Source organism: Podarcis melisellensis (genome assembly GCF_964234715.1).
Source record: "Podarcis melisellensis genome assembly, chromosome: 12".
NCBI lineage: Eukaryota > Metazoa > Chordata > Lepidosauria > Squamata > Lacertidae > Podarcis > Podarcis melisellensis.
Genome location: NC_138544.1, coordinates 59789932 through 59811818, shown reverse-complemented (window position 1 = coordinate 59811818; position 21887 = coordinate 59789932). Strand labels below are relative to the sequence as shown.

The following is a 21887-nucleotide window of genomic DNA, read 5'->3' as shown; positions in this document are numbered from 1 at the left end:
CACGAGGAAGAATGAGTTTTGTGTTCATTGTACTCAAAGGTGGTTGGGAGCAGCAGCAAGCACAGTTTATTGGCTTCAGCCAACTCCAGTTCTCATCTGCGCATGTCTGACCCATGGAAGATGGCTTAGATTGAACCAAGATTCTGAATGACAGTGCAAAACCTGACATTTGTCCTTATTGAAATTCATTTACTGCATTTATATGCCGCCTTTTTCTCCAGGGAGCTCAAGGTGGTGTCACATGGTTCTCCCCCAGTTCCTTTAGTCCTGACAATAACCTTGTGAAGTAGGTTAGGCTGTGAAGCGGTGACTGGCCCCCAAGGTCGCCCAGTGAGCTTCATTGCCAAGTGGGGATTTGAACCCACTTCTCCCAGGTCGTAGTCTTGACACACTAACCACTAAACCACACTTCCTCTCTAATGAGCCTCTCTGAAAGTGTGCATGTGTGTGCATTTCCTTAAAGTTTGCCTGTGATGTTACGGTGTTTGTATTTAAAGTTGTATACACTTGTAATTAATATAATAATGGTAAGTACAGTATAATAGTAGATTTAAGGTAGTGTTAGGTAAGGAGATGGGGAGAATGAATTTGGACTGCTGGGGGTGAGAGGTGATTGGCCGAAAGTTTTAAAGGGGGTTTGAATAACTACAGCATAACAAAAGTAAAAAGGTAAAGGTAAAGGTACCCCTGCCCGTACGGGCCAGTCGTGTCCGACTCTAGGGTTGTGCGCCCATCTCACTCAAGAGGCCAGGGGCCAGCGCTGTCCGAAGACACTTCCGGGTCACGTGGCCAGCATGACATCGCTGCTCTGGCGAGCCAGAGCTGCACATGGAAACGCCGTTTACCTTCCAGCTAGAAAGCGGTCCCTATTTATCTACTTGCACTGGAGGGTGCTTTCGAACTGCTAGGTTGGCAGGCGCTGGGACCAAGCAGCGGGAGCGCACCCCGCCGCGGGGATTCGAACCGCCGACCTTTCGATCGGCAAGCCCTAGGCGCTGAGGCTTTAACCCACAGTGCCACCCGCGTCCCCATAACAAAAGTAGTGATATACAATAAATATACAAGATCTAAAATAAAGATACAAAAAATCAAAAGCAAGAACCCCCCTCAAAAACTCCCAAGCCCAAGAGTTTGTTCAGCAGCCTCAGCTTTTGTAGCTGGAGTCAGTCCAGGCCAGGTGGAAAAGGCCTGCAAGGCAGAGAGTAGATCTTCCAGGACTCAGCCAATATGAAAAAACAAAAAAATTTTTTTTTTCTTCCAGTAGCACCTTAAAGACCAACTAAGTTAGTTCTTGGTATGCTACCTATCTGTAACTCAGCCAATATGGTTTCTGGCCTCTTCAGCAGAGATAGTTGGAGGCTGGGGTGTGAGAGAGGTGGTAGTTGTGAAGCAGCGTTGGGTAGATAAGGAGTAGAGGAACAGCGTTGTTATCCCACACAATCCGCTCTGATTTCTGCTACCATTGATATGTGTTTTAATCCCCCAGGCATTTGCTGCCCCAGTTTAGGTGCTATTTTTTAGTGTTTCATACTTGTTGCTTTCTTAAACTGTGATTTTAAGGTGGGGGTATTTTGGAGGGGGGGCGACGTTGATTTATGTAGGCTCCTTTGAGCTGGAAAGGTGACCGTGACATTGCCCTAATACTGAGGCAGAGGGAAGGGAGTTGCTGTGAAGAATGGGCAGGAGGCGTCTCCCAGCGGAGAGCCAGAGCTGAATATTGTAGCCCTGAATATCCTGGTTCTGTCCCAGATTCTTCTTTTCTTTGATATTGAGGGAGGGCTTTTCATGAGTCTGTTCCTGGCCACACACACACCAATTCAAAATCAGGGACAGGCAGGCTGGAGATGAATTTTTAAATTTGCTATCATTATTTAGCTGCATTACGGCTATATCTATTCCACTTTCCCCACAAGTTGGTCAAGGAAGTATCCTTTTACCAGTGTTAATTTCAAGCCTTTACTTTAGTCTTCTGTGTCCTGTGGAAAGTCCTGCCACTAGAGATTCAATGGGTGCCTAGTGTGCCAGCCTTTTAACGCTTGCTGAAAAATTTCCTATTCTGCCCTGCCTGTACAGGTAATTAAGAGTACAGTGGACACCCGGGTTGCAAACTTGATCCATGCAGGATGCACGTTCGCAACCCGCAGTGGCGCATCTGTGCATGCACGGGTTGTGATTTGGCGCTTCTGCACATGCACAAAGCGCGATTTAGCACTTCTGCGCATGCGCGACTGCTGAAACCCAGAAGTAACCCGTTCCAGTACTTCCGGATTTTGGCGGTCTGCAACCCAAAAAAATGCAACCTGAAGCGTCTGTAACCCAAGGTATGACTGTACATCCCCCACAAGGGGCTATCGATGCTGGGGGTTTTAATTATTTTTTTTTACCTTATTTTAGACTTTTTATTATGTTTTTTGGGGGGGGTTTATATTGCTGTAAACCACTGTGGTATATTTTATGATACATCTGTGTATAAATATTTAAACAAACAAGCAATTCTTCAAGGTAGTTTGGGCTGAGAGACAGGTCTCAGCTACTTTAGTAAAGAAGCAACGAATTGAATGCGTTTTAAACATGCAACACCTGATGGCACCAGAGAGCAGGAATGGTTTAAAACATTTCCCATGGCAAGTTTCTTCTTTTGTTTTCTTTCTGGCTTATTTATAGCGTTCCTTTCCTGTGTTTGGATCCACCCACAGGGACTGACTGTCCCAAGGTCACCCACTGAGCTTCGCAGCTGAGCAGAGACACTCTTTCTTACCTCCCAGGCCCCCTCCCTCCTTCATTTGACCTGTAATCCCACCATCTTTAAACTAAATGAATAAAAAGAAATGATGCTTTCTGCCGCAAAGTGAACAGTTGCTAGGGTAACTTTTTTGCTGTGTCCATGGTCACATATGAAAGCAAGACCAGAATAGAAGACATTCCTCAAAACACCCACATGCAATCGAAATAAAGTATTTCAGAAGTTCATGAAAAGATGGAGTAGTAATAGTAGTAGTAATAATAATAATAATAATCATCATCATCATCAATTATTTATACCCCGCCCATCTGGCTGAGTTTCCCCAGCCACTCTGGGCGGCTCCCAATCAAGTGTTAAAAACAGTACAGCGTTACATATTAAAAACTTCCCTGAACAGGGCTGCCTTAATATGTCTTCTGAATGTCAGGTAATTGTTTATCTCTTTGACATCTGATGGGAGGGCGTTCCACAGGGTGGGCGCCACTACCGAGAAGGCCCTCTGTCTGGTTCCCTGTAGCTTCTATACAGGTTCCCTGTAGTCTTCTATATGGAGCTTTGCCCCAAAGACATCTGGCACAGTCCATGTACTCCTGGACTAGGACACCCACCTTCTAACCTGGAATTAAGCAACTGGTCACAGAAATCATATCACACCTGATATAAGTAAAAAAAAGCTCCTTCTCCCTTACGGGGTACCCAAGAGCCCATATAGAGTCCTTTTGTAGGTTCTCTATTGGTAAGAGAAAATAACAGAAGCCAACCAGAGAATATTGAGAAGCTAAGCAGCTAGGAAGCCTGATCTTTACTAACTGTTGCAACAGGGTGCTCCCCCCCCCCACACAAGGGGGGGACCCCAAGCCGTGCAAGCCCTAATATAGACATTTAAAATTGCCCACCCTGGAGTCCAAGACCACCCCCAGAACATAAATACATCGCAGAAAAGGTGGTCTGCAACAGAAATCTGAGTGCATTGTTTTTACCCTGTCTGCCAGGTTACCTGTTAAAGGTCGCTTGACTAGAGTACCTGTGGAGCCTGGCCATTCTTTTGTAATGATAATACTTAATTCCTGAGCCAGATCACAGGCTCACCCTATTAACACCTTAAATTTGCCCTTAAAGCAGGATTTGTGAGGACAGAGACAATGGGGATGTTTCTGCCTTTCCTTCGACTTTGTAGAGAAATATTTGAGGTGACTGAAAGAGTCAAAATGGCTTTAGGACTTTTCCTGTGGGTTTTAGACATGTGGTTTATATATTTATATATGTGTTTGCTTGGTACATTTATGAACATTTATTATATATATTGGTTGGACAGTGTTCTCGAAGCCACAAACATGAGTTTGACTAAACTGCGGGAGGCAGTGGAAGACAGGAGTGCCTGGCGTGCTCTGGTCCAGGGGGTCACGAAGAGCCAGGCACGACTAAATGACTAAACAACAACAACAACATTATATATATATATATATATATATATATATATGACCTAAACATTCTTATTACACACCCTTTAACCTCGGCTGTCCTGTTCCCTAGGTCAAGAAATCTGAAGCTGGGGGACCTGGGGTGCCACTGAGACTTTGTACACACCCTTCATTTAAAGCACATTTCCCCTGGCACACACAACCCACACCCGAATTTATTTTGAATTGTTGGCTGTCTTTTTTTTTTAAAGTTCCTTTGGTACAGGGTGCCTCATGAATCCGAATCTCAGCAAACCCTGCACTCAACGTGAGTAGCTGCTGCCTTCCCCAATTTTTTAGGTAGAAATGACTGACGTGGAACAGGAAGAAATGAGGTACGCATTTCCCTTCGATCTTGGGGATCTAGAAAGCACCATGCAGAATTACAGCACTTAGTCATGGTCCTGCAAGCTTGACTGCCTATGAAAATTGTGAATGTGTAAGTATTTGTTCACACAATGCCAGGAGCTAAAAAACCAAACAAACCTCTTTTTCAAAGCTATGCATTACAGGGCGAAAGTGTCTCAAGAAAGTAGGAATCCGGCGTCTTGGAGATGGCAATGTCCCCGTGCCCACTGCCTTGTGCCCTCCTCTGCACACACAGAAGAGGAGGCTGCATGAGTCACGCTGCAGGAATTTAGCCTTGAACTGTTTCTAAACCAGGCAGTGCAGCTGGGCGTTTTTCTGAACAAAATCCAGACGTGGGGGATGGGCCGCTCACAAGATGGGCCGCTCACAAACACAATTTGACCCATTTCCCCCCTCTAAATTGCACCAACAGGGCAGGATCAGAACACAGGACATTGCAAGCAGAGGGCATTTGGGGAAGGGGCTGGAGGGGCATCCAGAAGTCTGGGAACTTATGTGTATATGTGGAGCCATTTCTCTGGGGTGAAGTGATGCAAATCTTTCCTGCCCCAGGATGTTCCAGCTGCTCACCTGACCTTGGAGGGAGGTGGGCATTGCATTCTCAGGAAGGAAAGGATCCAGCCCCCTTGCTCACATCCTCGAGGAGGAATTAATTCTCCAGGGGTGAATCCTTCCTTCTCTCCCCACCCTTTTCTCTCTTTTTAATAATTTATTTTTTCCATTCTTTACACTTTCATCCAGTGATGTCGAATAACTTACAAAAAAACATTCAGTCGAAAGTCTAACAATGTTGTTGTTGTTGTTGTTGTTTAGTCGTGTCCGACTCTTCGTGACCCCATGGACCAGAGAACGCCAGGCACCTCTGTCCTCCACTGCCTCCCGCAGTTTGGTCAAACTCATGCTGGTAACCTCGAAAACACTATCCAACCATCTCGTCCTCTGCCGTCCCCTTCTCCTTGTGCCCTCCATCTTTCCCAACATCAGGGTCTTCTCCAGGGAGTCTTCTCTTCTCATGAGGTGGCCAAAGTACTGGAGCCTCAGCTTCACAAGCTGTCCTTCCAGTGAGCACTCAGGGTTGATTTCCTTCAGTATGGAGAGGTTTGATCTTCTTGCAGTCCATGGGACTCTCAAGAGTCTCCTCCAGCACCATAATTCAAAAGCATCAATTCTTCGGCGATCAGCCTTCTTTATGGTCCAGCTCTCACTTCCATACATCACTACTGGGAAAACCATAGCTTTAACTATACGAACCTTTGTTGGCAAGGTGATGTCTCTACTTCTCAAGATGCTGTCTAGGCCTGTCATTGCCCTTCTCCCAAGAAGCAGGCGTCTTTTAATTTCGTGGCTGCTTTCACCATCTGCAGTGATCATTGAGCCCAAGAAAGTAAAATCTCTCACTACCTCCATTTCTTCCCCTTCTATTTGCCAGGAGGTGATGGGACCAGTGGCCATGATCTTCGTTTTTTTGATGTTGAGCTTCAGACCATATTTTGCGCTCTCCTCTTTCACCCTCATTAAAAGGTTCTTTAATTCCTCCTCACTTTCTGCCATCAAGGTTGTGTCATCTGCATATCTGAGGTTGTTGATATTTCTTCCGGCAATCTTAATTCCGGCTAGGGATTCATCCAGCCCAGCCTTTCGCATGATGAATTCTGCATATAAGTTAAATAAGCAGGGAGACAAAATACAGCCTTGTCGTACTCCTTTCCCAATTTTGAACCAATCAGTTGTTCCATATCCAGTTCTAACTGTAGCTTCTTGTCCCACATAGAGATTTCTCAGGAGACAGATGAGGTGATCTGGCACTCCCATTTCTTTAAGAACTTGCCATAGTTTGCCGTGGTCGACACAGTCAAAGGCTTTTGCATAGTCAATGAAGCAGAAGTAGATGTCTTTCTGGAACTCTCTAGCTTTCTCCATAAACCAGCGCATGTTTGCAATTTGGTCTCTGGTTCCTCTGCCTCTTCTAAATCCAGCTTGCACTTCTGGGAGTTCTCGGTCCACATACTGCTTGAGCCTTCCTTGTAGAATTTTAAGCATAACCTTGCTAGCGTGTGAAATGAGTGCAATTGTGCGGTAGTTGGAGCATTCTTTGGCACTGCCCTTCTTTGGGATTGGGATGTAGACTGATCTTCTCCAATCTTCTGGCCACTGCTGAGTTTTCCAAACTTGCTGGCATATTCGCTTCGCTGGAAGCGAAAGGAAAGTCCAATGCTGTAAAGAAAAATATTGCATAGGAACCTGGAATGTAAGAACCATGAACCTGGGTAAGTTGGAGGTGGTCAAAAATGAGATGGCAAGAATAAATATTGACATCCTGGGCATCAGTGAACTAAAATGGATGGGAATGGGTGAATTCAGTTCGGATGACCATCATATCTACTACTGTGGGCAAGAAACCCGTAAAAGTCTAACAATAACATGCATCAAAATCATCCTATTAGTTATTGATAACCGTATATACTTTTGTCCCTGCTCATTTATCCTATTTCCCTTCTTCCTCCCTCCCCTTTAACCCCTCCCCCCAAAACGTGTTCTTTCTTCAGATCTTTAACCGTGTGCACAGATTATTCATTCTAATTTGGATGCTTGGGTTGGCTTCTCCCGGTGCTATCCAATTCCTATAACTTGTCCATTTATTCAAAATCTTTTGACATTTGTTTCCCCATGTATCGTCTATCATTACCTGTTCAAATATATCAGATTGTATTGTTGCAGGAATTTATGTATAGGTTGGAGGGGGATTTCCCCTCCAGGAGATATCATGCACATGCAGCCCACTACCAAAATCAGCACAAGCGCTTTTGTGACTTTTGTGATTTGTCCCCACAAAACACTTCATCACAGTTTCTTCCTATCTATTCAAAGGGCCTCTGCTGCACGATACCAAATGTAAGAATTCACTGATAAATGTTCCTATGTACTGGCTCACTGGGAAAACTTCAGAAATTCATCTAGACATGTGAGCTCAGCTACTCAGCAGCCCCTCTGCCTGTGGGATAATCCCTGGCATCCTGATACCTGAGTGCCAGACAGGTAGCCATTCCAGAACTAACAAACCCAGTTGAAGACAAAAGGGTGGGATTAACTTGGCTGGGAAACAGGGAAATCTAAATGTCTCTTTTGTTCCACTTGATGGGTGATTGGTGGAGGGCAAGGAGAACCATGGGGCCGGGTTCAGGATGCTCAGATTACTGCCACCAGAACTCCCCTTGCATGATGTACCGTAACCATGATGTATGAGTGATGTAGTTTGGGGGGTGTAGCATGGGGGATTAGCATCTAATAAAAATTTGGGTTCTCTTTTGTTCGGGGCTTCCATCTTGTCCCACCTGGTGGCAGGTGGTAGTCCTGTCATGACAGTCTTCAATCAAGACCAAGCCAACTGGCTGCTGTTTTGCTCTGGTATTCCTGGCTGGTGTCCTTGTTTTTTGTCCAAGGGAGCCCTCAGATTTCTCCATTAACAGTTTATATTCAAAAATCTTCCTGACACAGGTGGGATGTGTGTGCAGAGCCTCCACGTGGGGCCCCCAAACCCGTGGCCCTGGAAGGGAGGGAGGGCCAAACCTAAGCAGGCTCTGGCCAGCGGACAAAGACGGGATCCCATGTCCCACGCAAACAACCACAGTGACACCCGAGGAGGAAAGCGGCAGCAGGAGGGAGGGATGGGGAGGAGGCTGGGGGCCCATCTGCCAGGGATGTTTTAGCTGATTTGGGGAGGACAGGACTAGGGGACACCCCTTCCAATTCTAGGATGCGGTATCCTGCTCCTTGCAGAGCCCTTTTCACAGCTAGCAGTTCCTCCTGTTTCTGGCCAAGGGGGGAACAGTTCAGAAGGCCACCCAAGAGGGCCCCCCAAAATAAAGAGTAGTAACCCACTTTTGGGGGTGTGATGAAACGTGGGGGTTTCAGTGCAAAAAGGTTTGGCATTGACTTGGATGTATTCCTTGATGCGCTTCCTAGAAGACCATCGCCAAACTTTGGCACTGGTTTGGACCGAACCGGGCAGCGTTGGGATTTGAGGTGATACAGTGGTACCTCGGGTTAAGAACTTAATTCGTTCCGGAGGTCCATTCTTAACCTGAAACTGTTCTTACCCTGAAGCGCCACTTTACCTATTGGGGCCTCCCGCCGCACGATTTCTGTTCTCACCCTGAAGCAAAGTTCTTAACCCGTGGTACTCATTCTGGGTTAGCGGAGTCTGTAACCCGAGGTACCACTGTATTTATGACCCTCAGAGCATCACTTACTCAGTGGAGGGGGGGTGGAGGAGATGCAAAATATACGGGTGTTTCGCTGCAAAAGGACCGCACGACTTTGGCACAGGTTTGGAGAGGATCCCAAATGTTGGGCTTAATAAAATTAAGCTTTTCTGGCGAGAGACAAAGCGCAGAGAGGGAAAAGAGGGGGGGGGAGCTTGCTGCACTGGCTTGCCAAGCGTTAAAAGGAGCCGAGCTGGATTCCTAGAGAGGACAGGAAATGAGGGCGGGGGGAGGTCTTCCAGAGCCAAAGCCCCTCCCTCCCCCCCCCCGTCTCTTTCTGCCCGGGGTCGCGGGGGCTTGCATTTGACTCCCTGCAAGCGCTGCTTCTGGGAGCCTCCAGGGACCTGGTGAGCTTCCTCTCTCTTCCCCTTGGGGTGCACTGGGGAGAAGGGGGTCCCAGGGCTGCAGGGGCGGGTGTGCATGGGGGGTGTGCGTGCTCGGCTCATGCATGGGGGGTGGGGAGGACCCCCAAGCCAGGGAGAAGACGTCCCTTCCCCCTCCCTCTCTGCAAAGCCAGGAGGAGTTTGCAGCAGGTCTGCAACTCTGCTCTTCCTTGCCGTTTTGGGGAGGGGTCTTTGGGTCGCGGGGAAAGTGGCATGCAGATAAAACCCCGTTCAGGTGGATGGAAAGAGGTCACATTTATTATTAACAGGGGGTGTAGCTGGACGGAAATATTCGGACTTAAAATATATGCAGACAATAATAAAAAAAGAAAACCTGACCCATGCAGTACAGAAAGAAAGACGGTTGGAAGAGAGAGGGCAGAGGAAAGAAAAAAGCTTATTCGCAGATTAGTTGGGCTGCAGGAGGCGGGCTGAGGAACCTACACATTCAAGAAACGCAAAAGTAACTTTTGCTTGGTTTAATAACAAATAACAAAAATTCCTTTTACACTAAATTACATTATATCAATAAGTGTGACCCATCCACCAGGGTACTGAGAGAGCTACATGCTGCCCTTTATATACTATACCCAACAGCTTAATTAACACAACAGCACCTGCTATACTGCTTCACAGCTGTAACAACAACAACAACAATTTACTAGTTACAGATAGTTAGCCGTGTTGGTCTGCCATAGTCAAAACAAAAAAAATTCCTTCCAGTAGCACCTTAAAGACCAACTAAGTTAGTTCTTGGTATGAGCTTTCGTGTGCATGCACACTTCTTCAGATATTTACTATTTATACCCCGCCCATCTGGCTGAGTTTCCCCAGCCACTCTGGGCGGCTCCCAAACGAGTGTTAAAAACAATACAGCATTAAATATTAAAAGCTTCCCTAAGGAGGGCTGCCTTCAGATGTCTTCTAAAAGTCTGGTAGTTGTTCTCGTTGACATCTGGTGTGAGGGCGTTCCACAGAGTGGGTGCCACCACTGAGAAGGCCCTCTGCCTGGTCCCCTGTAACTTGACTTCTCACAGGGAGGGAACCGCCAGAAGTTCCCCGGTGCTGGACCTCAGTGTCAGCTGAACGATGGGGGTGGAGACGCTCCTTCAGGTATACTGGACCGAGGCTGTAAAACTAGGTCATGTTATTTGCTCTGGCCCTTAAAGACATACACATCTTGTGAACAATGAAACCTAAAATTTAAAGAAACCATTCAACAGTTGTAGCTGGACGGAAAAATTTGGACATAAAATATATGCAGAAAATAATAAAAAAAGAAAACCTGACCTAATGCAGAAAGAAAGACTGTTGGAAGACGGAGGGCAGAGAAAAGAAAAAAGCTTATTCGTGCGGTGCAGAGTTAAACCTCCCTCCCACAGGAGGCAGGGATGGCCACCAAAGTAGATGGCGTCCAAAGGAGTTGGGGGCCAGTGCATGGAGGAGGAGAGGGCGATGGGGTCTCCTAGCCAGGAGGGCCATGTCTGCCTTCTTGCAGTCAGAGGCTGCCACACTTCTGAATCCCAGTTGCTGGAAAAACACAGGCAGGGGAAGAGTTGCTGCTGGGCTCAGATCCTGCTTGAGGCTTCCCAGAAGAGGCCCCCGCTCGGCCCCTGTGGGAACAGGAGGCGGGACTCAATAGCCTGATCCTGCAGGACTTGTCTTCCGTTCAGATGCTGAGTTCCTCTGGATGCAAGCGAACCCTCCCTTGTCCTTCAGTTAGAAGAAAGCTTTCCCCACCATCAGGCAGGACAGGAGCGTAATCTAGACTCCTGGCTGACCCATATGCGCCCATTCAGACATGCAGCGTCTCAGGTGTCCAAATGATCTTCTGAGACTGAACCTGATGAGAAGCCCCCCAAGGAATTGAAGGCAGGGGAGACCCTGCTGGGAAGGAAGCAAATGTGGGGTGGGGGTGAAAGTGGCAGCCTCGCCCCACTGCTGAGAGTTACTGGGAAACCCTCTCCCACCAGCTATAATTCCTGAGTTCTCTGGCAAAAGTGACAGATTGTTAAAGCCCTCTAGGAGGGTGTCTTCTAGCAGCTCTCAGCATCCTTCACAAACTACAGTCCCCAGGATTTTTGGAAGAAGCTTTGGCTCTCTAAAAGTGGGGTGGTCCTGCTTTGCATATACATGGCAGATGGGCCCCAGGTGTGTGTGTGTGTGTGTGTGTCTGTCTGTCTGTCTGTTTCTTTCTTTTTGGAATAACTTTTGATTGGGTTTTATTAAAAAAAAGGATCATAAGAAAAAGGGGGAACAAGATAGAGCAGGACCACTCTAATTTCCTAGAGCAGATCACAGCATTAAAACCCAGTCTTAAAACCAGTTCAGAACCACTTACAGTCACAGAAAGGAGGTAACTCCTACTTGCTTTTGAGCGCTGTCCTGTGGCCCCACCCACATGCCCTTTGGCCTCGCACATTTGGCTCTCAGGGGGTTGGCCAGAGAAATATCTGGCCCTCAGAATAAAAAACCAAAAGGCACTTCACTCCAGTAGTATGTTTGCAGATTTCAAGGGCTAGAAAATGAGACTGAAGCAGGAAAGAAATGTGCACTGAAGTGGGGGTGGGAGGGAGAGCAACCCTAGAGGACCCCAGAGTTAGGAAACCCCACTCTAGCCTAGTGTCCACAGTGTCCACACTCGGTACAAATGACTCACTTGTCAATTACACCTCTGACTTCATTTGCTGATGGGAAACACTGAAATGGAGGAGCAACCAGTCGGATTCATCTCACAGAAATCCCTTCAGTTGCCTGCACCTTTTGCATAGTAACTTTCCTTTTAGGAGGGTTAGAGGATTCCTTTTTCTTTCTTATTGTTTGTTTCTTAAAGAAAGCTCAGAGTCTGGGCTGTCCAGCCCTGGTTCCTAGCAAGACTCAACCATGCTTGCTCAGGGAACCTTTTTCTTCTCTTGACCGTGTATGAATATTATAACAGAACAAAGTATTTGCTTTGGTAGCACCTCTCATTAGGACAGACAGAACTTGGCAGAAGAAAAAAAGCATTCCTTCTGATTTCTTGGAGGCTTCCTGAGAGCCCAGATGGAGGAGCCAGACTCAGCTGGTCCTGAAGCAGGAAGAGGCCATGCCATCAAAACTGAGAGCAGTGGGAGATTTTGGGAAAGCTCAGTGCAGAAGATCCTGGGTGAGGAGGACACCTTCAGCTCAGATGCGCAGAGAAAAAAGTTCAGGCAGTTCTGCTTCCAGGACGCCGAAGGACCCTCAGAGGCTTGCAGCCGACTCTACCACCTTTGCTATCAGTGGCTGAAGCCAGAAAGTCACACGAAAGCTGAGATGCTGGACCTGGTGGTCTTGGAGCAGTTCCTGGCTGTCCTTCCACTGGAGATGGAGAACTGGGTGAGGGAATGCGGAGCGGAGACCAGTTCCCAGGCAGTGGCTCTCGCTGAAGGTTTCCTCCTGCGTCAGGGAATGGAGAGGAAGCAGGCAGAGCAGCAGGTGAGAGAGACTTTCCTCTGGATGCTCCCAAGGGGCTGAGAACATGAGGGAGAGTATCCCCAAATTCCCTCAATGGACCATCAGTTTTTGGAAAGCATCCAAGGAATGAAACCGGATACCGCTAAAGTTTTTTCATCGGCCATTCCTTGTCTAATCTTTCTCCCCATTCTCAGTTCTCAATCCTTGTTGCTCTTTCAGGGAAAGATCTTTGCAGAAATGGGCCCCGATTCCCCTGAAGCAGAGAAGACTCCCTTGGACACCAGAGAGAGGCCACCAGGTAAGAAGGAATGAGGTTTTTTTTGTTTGGTTGCATTCTGTGGATTTAGGAACTGATTTGTAGGTTCTTTCCATCTTTTGGGGGAGGACGCTTGGGGCCAAGAGCCCAAAGTGGGAGAGGTGTATTTTTACATAGCTAAAATACAAATGTCAAAATGCACTCAGTAGATAAGGCTTTTTCTAAGGCCCACCTGTAGTTGGAGATGCACTGCTTCACTTCTAAGAGAAGCACACACGCACGGCTTCCTTCTTACCTTTTTCTCTTTCAGGGGACAGAATGTTGCCGACCAAAGCTTCTCCTCCGTCTTTCCACGGTAGCGAAGGGGAAGAAGAGGCTGTGGAACCAGATCAGGCAGGTGGAAGGAGCCTTGTGGGGAAGGAAGCCGAGGGAGGGGCGAAGCAGAGGTGGCTCTGGGCCCAAACAAATCTCTCTCTTCCCCTTGTCTTCTGTCAACATGCCGGTCAAGGTTTATGCACTGAGAACAATGAACAGGTCCCTCACCTTCACTAAGCTTCTGAATGTTGCTAGTATTACTTATCACGAGTTCAGTTTTATTTCTATACTGGTGGTTGAATGCTAAAATAAGCTCTTAAGCAGTTCACAAACTGTACAAAACAGTGGCCAGGATTCACCTAAGCAACCCCATCAGTACAATACAAAATACAGCGGTACCTTGGTTCTCAAATTTAATCCCTTCTGGGAGTCTGTTTGACTCCCGGAACTGTTTGAAAACCAAGACTCAGCTTCCGATTGGCTGCAGGAGCTTCCTGCACTCAATCAGAAGCCGCGTCAGATGTTCGGCTCCCGAAAAATGTTCGCAAACCGGAACACTCACTTCCGGGTTTGCGGCGTTCAGGAGCCTATTTGTTCGGGAGCCAAGCCATTCGAGTACCAAGGTACCACTGTAAAGGAATTCCATTAAGGCATTAAAATAAGCATCCATAGTTAAAATGTGCAGCAAAACAATTACATTAAAACAAAACAGCAATTGACAGCCAGAAAACAACAGAGCAATGTGTAGTAGATAATCTGTATGTTGTCTAAGAAGGGGACCTTTCTCTTTTTATTTTAGGATCCGGTGTGCTTTGAAGATGTAGCTGTTTGTTTCATAGACGAGGAGGGGGTGTTGTTGGATCCTGACCAGAGAGCTCTGCATAAGGAAGTCATGGAGGAGAATTGTGGGAGAAGGGACTCTCTCGGTAAGGCTCCCTGTTTGAGCGTAATATCTATTTTGAAATGCAATACGTATCTCTGTATGACAAACCTCTAGTATTTTGATGGAGCTCCACAGTCCTACCAAAGCATCTGTGATTCTGACGCTCCCGCAGCTCACCGTGAATGATTTATGTGCAAATATTCTTCTTCCAGCTGTGCCTTTTAAAACCAGGAACCGGCTGGTCTGAACTGCCCACACCTTTTAAAACAGGGGTAGACAACCTAAGGCCCGGGGGCCAGATGCGGACCAATCGCCTTCTCAATCCGGCTCGTGGATGGTCCAGGAATAAGCATGTTTTTACATGAATAGAACGTGTGCTTTTATTTAAAATGCATGTCTGGGTTATTTGTGGGGCATAGGAATTCGTTCATTCCCCCCCCCCAATATAGTCCGGCCCACCACATGGTCTGAGGGACGGTGGACTGGCCCATAGCTGAAAAAGGTTGCTGACCACTGTTTTAAAAGATAGGCTTCAGAGTTGTTAGGGAACGTGCAAGAACTTTTTTTTGGGGGGGGGGGTTATTTTTGCTTCTGTCCATTTTTGGTTAACCTTGGAGATGGCCAGTCATCTCTTTAGTCATCCGAAAAGAGACAGAAGCAAAAACAAACAAAAAATGGACTAGCAGATAAACATCTATACAGTCGTACCTTGGAAGTTGAATGGAATCCATTTCGGAAATCCGTTTGACTTTCAAAACGTTTGGAAACCAAAGCACTGCTTCAGATTGGCTGCAGGAAACTCCTGCAGCCAATCGAAAGTGGCGGAAGCCCCAGCGGACGTTCGGGTTCCAAAGAACGTTCGCAAACCAGAACACTCACTTTCCAGGTTTCCAGCGTTTGGGAGCCAAAATGTCTGAGTACCAAGGTGTTTGGGATTCAAGGTACTACAGGTAGCCAAATTTGCACTGGCAGCCAAGAATCTCCATTCCAGCTGTATGAAAGCACTCCCAATTCTAAAACCTAATATTGTAAATTTATTTTTATGTTGTAAACTGCTAACTGATTTCAGATCACAAGCATTCATGAGAATTGTTCAATTATTCGGGACTCCATTTCTTCCCGAGGCTCTAATCCATTTCTCTTTTTGTTGCAGGTGGTGACGATTTGGAAATTAAGAACGAGGGAGACGTTGACAAAATCCCCACAGTGGAGAAGTCATATGAAAATTCAGAGTGTGGAGAGAACTTCAGTCAGAGCTCCCCTGTCACTTCCGATCAAAGAAATATCTCTGGGAAGAAACCTTATCAGTGCCTGGAATGTGGAAAGATCCTCAGTCGGAAGGAAATTCTCACTTCCCATCAAAGAATCCATACAGGGGAGAAGCCATATAAGTGCTTGGAATGTGGAAAGAGCTTCAGCCACAGAGCCAACCTCACAGCCCATCGAAGAATTCATATAGGGGAGAAACTATACTTGTGCTTGGAATGTGGAATGAGCTTCAAACGGAAGGAGAGTCTCACTTCCCATCAAAGAATTCACACAGGGGAGAAACCCTATCAGTGCTTGGAATGCGGAAAGAGCTTCACTCGGAGGGATAGTCTCACTTCACATCAAAGAGTTCATACAGGAGCAAAACCGTATCCGTGCTTGGAATGTGGAAAAAGCTTTAGTCGGAAGGATAGCTTGACTTCCCATCAGAGAATTCATACGGGGGAGAAACCATATCAGTGTTTGGAATGTGGAAAGAGCTTCGCTCAGAGTACCCATCTCATTTCCCATCATAGAACTCACAGCGGGATGAAACCCTATCAGTGCTCAGAATGCGGAAAGAGCTTCAGTCAGAGCGCCCATCTCACTTCCCATCAGATAACTCACAGCGGAAAGAAACCCTATCAGTGCGTGGAATGTGGAAAGAGCTTCGGTTGGAAAGAAAGCCTCACTTCCCATCAAAAAATTCATGCACGGAAGAAGCCGTTTCGGTGCTCGGAATGTGGAAAGAGCTTCACCCAGAAGCAAAATCTCACAGCCCATCAAAAAACTCATACAGGGGAGAAACCCTATCAGTGCTTGGAGTGCGGAAAGAGCTTCAGTCAGAGCGCCCATCTCACTTTGCATCAGAGAATTCATGCAGGGACAAAACTATATGTTTGCTCTGAATGTGGAAAGAGCTTCAGTGAGAGCGCCCATCTCACTTCCCATCAAAGAACTCACCGGCCAAAATTACAGAATCGTAGGATGGTACAGTTGGAAGTCACCACCATGGTCATCTAGACCAACGCCCTGCAATTCAGGAATCTCCACTACAGCATTCCATGACAGATGGACACCCAACCTCTCCTGAAAAACCTTCAGTGAAGGAGAGTCCACTACTTTCCACGGTTGTCTGTTTTTCCAATGGCTCTCTTGTAACTGTATCAGGAAAATGATGAGATCCATCTAGCATGACTAGTTTTTGAGAATCTCAGTGCTGTGTCTTAATAATCACAGCATTCTTTTTAATTCCTCACAAGCCAATCATTTAATTATCTGTTCTAGAACCTTTCCTGGTACCCATCCCAAGCTTGAGCGTTCAGCAGTTACCTGGGTCTTCTCCCCACACCCTTTTGTAGATGAGGACAATATTTGACCTTCTCTAGCCTGCAGGGACCTCATCTGTTCTCCAGGAATTCTCAAAGATTATAGACATAGTGTTTGAGATTGCATAAGCAAGTTCCTGTAGTACCCTTGGGTGCAGCACATCAGGCCCTGGAGATTTGAAAAGTAGCTAGATGTTCCTTTATCATCTCTTCCTATCCTGGGCTGCAGTTATTCTGTTAACACCAGGTTCAACACTGCTTTCCTTTTGGGTGAAGACAGAGGCAGAGTGGCTATTCCGCCTTCTATCACTTAATAGCATTTCTGCGTCTTCTCCATGAAGAGGACCTGCTCCTTGCTTGTTCTTCCTCTTGCTTCGAAGATAGCTGAAGAAACCCTTTGAGATTAGTTTTAACCTCTCTTCCAAGCCTGAGCTCATTTTGAGCTTTGGCCTGCCTGACCTTCTCCCTTCAACAGCTGGCTCCTGGAGAATACTCTTCCTTCTTCGTGAGTTGCCCCTTCTTCCATTTGTTATCTATCCCCATATCAGAGAAACCGTATCAGTGTGTGGAGTGTGGAAAGGACTTCAGACAGAGGGCTTGTCTCGTGGCCCATGAAAGAATTCATACGGGGGACGGGACCAGATCAATGGCTGTGTACAAATTTAAACTTAAGAGACTTTAATGACTCTGTGGGTGAGCATTGCAACAGTGTCATGTGGCAACCTAGCAAAGAAGTTGACTTTTCTCTCAAAGCTATAGAGTACACAACCAGTGTCCAGTCTTTCTTCATACTGAGGTCTCGGAGGTGCGAAGTCATGGCTTCATGGTACTGAATCCCTTCTCCACATCCATCACATCTGGAAAGAGGGTGAAGAGCAATATGGCAACACTGCTGAGATAGCCCTCAGTGCTGAGCTCTTAAAAGAAGTTGGCAAGCAATTCGTGTACTTCAGGAACCTCCAAGTTGCAAATTTGCGGTGCTCCTGACTGCCACTGTTCTCCTTCGTATGCCCAGGATGGCGGTGGTGCCCCCTTTGAAGCTGTTTCTGGTATCTGCTGAGCACTCCCAGGTCATCTGCCAGAAAAGCCAGAAGTTTCAGGCTTTCCTGTGTGAGAAGCTTAAGACAAGGATTCCCTTGCTGCTGTCCTCCTTCGATTATTCAAAGTACATTCTGAGCAGATGCCAGGATTGTATCTCTGAGGAAGAAAGAGTTACTTGTTCATTGTACTCAAAGGTCCTTGGGAGCAACGTGAAACCCATTTTGTTTTCTTCAGCCAACTCCAGTCCTCATCTGCACACATCCAATGCATGGATGAAGCCTTAGATTGAACCCAAATTCCAAATATCTCATCCCATCTGAGACCTTTTCCCAGGCCATGTGCACAGAGTACCAGATCTCAACCGGTGGGACATTTTTGCCTGTGTCTCGCATCTATTCCTTGAGCAGGGGACCCTGTTCTGCTTTCCCCCCAGTGTGAACTGAGACTCTGTCTCAACGGAACAGGTATTTTTGGAATCATGTCAGGTGTGTGTGTCTCCAAGGCCTTGCAGCCCTCTTCCCATGAACCCTGAGCTCAAAGATTGTCGGTTCTCGCACTCCCAAAAAATCTTGCTCCTTTTCTCAAGGTTTGGAAACCGCTCTGCCCAATGTATAACTTTTCTTTATGTGTATCCAGTCTACCAATCTTATCACCCGTGGTTCTTTCCCATCAGCTATTATTGAGTGCTAATGTCTTTACTGCAACATTAAAACACAATGCAAAATACATTGATGGTTCTGGTTGCATATTCTCTTGTGGTGTATCAGAGTGCAAAGCCCCCAAGGACTTTCTGAAGAGCATGAACTCTCCAGAGACTCCTGGAAAAGCCAGGAGCAGGAGTTTTTGTCAGGATAGGATCACTTCTTCACTGCAGAGCCTGGCTGCAAGATCCAACCCACCTCTTCCACTTCTTCCCTGTTCTCATAGTGGCCAAATACCCCTAAGAACCCAGCCCTTCTTCATGTGCCACCCCCAGGGAAAGTCAGGAGGGTGGCAACACAAGAAGGGGCCTTTTCTGCGGGTTCGATCCCCAAGAGCTACGTGTTCCTGCATTGCAGGGGTGGGACTAGGCAATCTCAGGGTCCCTTCCCAATGTACAAGTCTATGATTCTGTGATATCTTGGGTGTTGTGTGAAAACATTCCTCTTCTCCCAGGCCTTCAGCTCTTTTTTGTTTGTTTGTTATGCAAAACAAAACTTTTTAATTTTTTTGAAATAATTTTTATTTGGTTTTACAAGTATGAAATTATAACAATACAGCCAAACACATCCATATTTAAAGATTCCTCCGAATTTCAGGACTTCCCACCTTCCCAGTACGTTTCCGAGCACAATTCAAAGTGTTGGTGCTGACCTTTAAAGCCCAAAATGGCCTCAGTCCTGTATACCTGAAGGAGCGTCTCCACCTCCATCGTTCTGCCCGGACACTGAGGTCCAGCTCCAAGGGCCTTTTGGCGGTTCCCTCCCTGCGAGAAGTGAAGTTACAGGGAACCAGGCAGAGGGCCTTCTTGGTAGTGGCGCCCGCCCTGTGGAACGCCCTCCCATCACATGTCAAGGAAATATCCGACTTTTAGAAGACATCTGAAGGCAGCCCTGTTTAGAGAAGCTTTTAATGTTTAACAGACCACTTGTCAGGGTTTCTGGGAGAGAGGAGGAGATGACAGAGGAGACGGAGAGCGAGTGGGAGGAGGGGCAGAAGGATGAGGAAGAAGATGACGGAATTCTGAGGGAATCCACGAGTCTGAGCAGCGAGTCAGAGGATTCTCAAAAGGGGGTTACCTTAATCAAGCAAAGGGGAGGAGAAGGGAGAAGCGGAGAGGAGCCCAGTGGAAGACAGAGGAAGAAAGAGACGTCTCAGCCGGAACGGAGTAAAGGGGGTGGAGTCGTCAGCCTCTCGGAGGGAGCAGGATTAGGAGAGAACAGAGAGAGGGGGTTGGAGCAGGGTGTTCAGCCGGAAAGGGTGGAGAGCAGAGCAGGGGGTGGTGTAGCGGTCGAAAGAAAGGTCAGCAGCAACGTACGCGCGCCAAGTTCAAACGTAGAGGCGCGCGGAAGTGGAGAGAGCTCAGGGGAGGAGCCCGGCCCTAAAGCCAGAAAGAGGGGGGAAGAGGCGGCAGAGGATTCAGCCTCAGGCGAGTCACGGAGAGAGGGAACCCAGGGGGGCAGGAAGACCCTGCGGAAAAGAAAGGAGAGGAAGAGGTGGTCTAGAGCCAGGCTATTAAGTTGGTGCGGAAGAGGGGAGGAGTCAGAGGGGACTTCAGCGGTCTAACGTGGCAGACGTACGGCCACAATGCTGAACTGTATGAGAAGCAGAAATCTTCAATAAACTTTTCCTGTAAATAAGCTGCAACGGAGTGAGGTCTCTTGTGAGCTGGGACCAGACCTGGGTGGCCGTGACAGTAAGTCCCCTCTCCCCAAAGCAAAAATTTTTTTTTTTGCGAAGCTCACGAACGGGAGCAGCCATGAGCGCTGAGGAGCAGCTGGTTGCATTGCGGAATCAGGTTACCGCTCTCACATCGGCAGTCATTGCTTCGCAGAAGAAGAATGACGACTTGGAGAAGACGTGCCAGGATTTGCAGGCAAGGTGGGAGCGCGCGGACAAGGCGGGGGCCCCAGGATCCAGAGCGGAGGGCATTGCGCTTGGACGGAGGGGGGGTGCCCTAGTTCCGCATTTTAATGGCAACTTGCAAGACTATCCCAATTTCAGAGCGGACGTTGTATATGCACTGCACTTACTCCGTCACGATTTTAAAGATGAGGAGGAGAGAGTGGGGTTCATTGTTTCGCACCTGCATGGGGAGGCCAGGGCTTGGCTACGCAATTTGTGGCGCGAAGATGGACCGGCCCGTCGCGATTCAACTGCGTTCATCAAAGCGATGGATTCTTGTTTTCAATCCTCTGTGGATGTGGACATTGCGCGCCGTCAAATGCACGGGCTGAGGCAGGGGAAAGCGACTGTGCGCCAATACCACTCTAAATTTTTTGCATTGCTCACCGCCTTAGATTGGCCAAAGGACAGTAAACCGGTCAGAGATCTTTTTTGGGAGGGATTGAGCCCCCCCATCAAGGATGAGATCGCTAGGGGGGACAGACCCCAGACCCTAGAAGACGTGGTGCAACGGGCTTTAGCTCTTGGAATTCGACATGAGGGGCGTCCGTGGCATGAGGAGGACGGGCCCCAAGCGCGTGCGCAAGCAAGGACTCTCCCTTTTGTGCACAGGGACTTCAGCCGTGCGCACCCCTCGCCAATGGGGAAGGACAGAGAGGAGCCAATGGAGATTGGTGGTGCTAGGGCTCAGAAGCCATCCCAGAGCCCTGTCCCTGGTGCAGCCAAAGCGAAGCCTCCTAGAGGAACCAGGAAGTGTTACATCTGTGACAGTGCGCACCATATGGCGAAAGAGTGCCCCCAGAGGCTCCAGAAGCACACTGCAGCGCTGGCAACTGTAACAGCAGAGGTGCAACCAGGGGAGCAGCTTCAGGGAAACGACAGTGCCTGGCTGGAAGCAGAGCTACTGGGGCTCAGCCAGGCGGATCTGTAGACAAGCCCCCAGCATCACTGCAGAGCGTGGACCCTTTGCCTCCCAAACCGGCAGTTCTGCTCACAGCAACACTCCAGTTGCCTGATGGGAGACTCCTCGAGGTTCCAATAACGATCGATTCGGGAAGCAACGCCGACTTCATGGGACTGCAGTTCGTTAAGCAGCACAACATGGCGCTCCTGCCTGCAACGACGCCTCTGAACGTGGTCACGGTGGACGGCAGGAAGTTGCTGGGGGGGCAAGTGGTGCAGCAAACCCCTCCCATGATGATGCAGATTGGCAACCATCGAGAGCTTATTAGTTTCAATGTCACCCACTTATCGGACACACCCATCGTGTTAGGCATGAGTTGGCTGGAGAGGCACAGTCCCGCGGTTGCGTGGTACCAGAGGCAGATCAACTTTTGTTCATCGTATTGTGCTCAGCATTGCTTTCAGACCGATCAGGGAGGAGAAGCTGAGCAGCCATTGCATCTGGGTATGGTGCAAACAGTGCCTCACAAGTACCAGGAATTCTTGGAGGTTTTCTGTGAGAAGGAAGCTGACAAGTTGCCGCCTCATAGACCTTACGACTGCGCGATTGATTTAGTGCCAGGGGCGCAATTGCCTGCTGCCAAGCTGTACTCCATG

General features: G+C 47.9%; 1 long non-coding RNA gene across 1 annotated transcript; it reads left to right on the top strand.

Moving 5' to 3' along the window:
- The first annotated feature begins 9093 nt into the window (after positions 1 to 9093).
- Positions 9094 to 13355, top strand: LOC309353392. The gene is made up of 3 exons (XR_014161788.1): positions 9094 to 9181; positions 12178 to 12950; positions 13219 to 13355. It is a non-coding gene; the product is annotated as an uncharacterized lncRNA (long non-coding RNA).
- The last annotated feature ends 8532 nt before the right edge of the window (positions 13356 to 21887 follow it).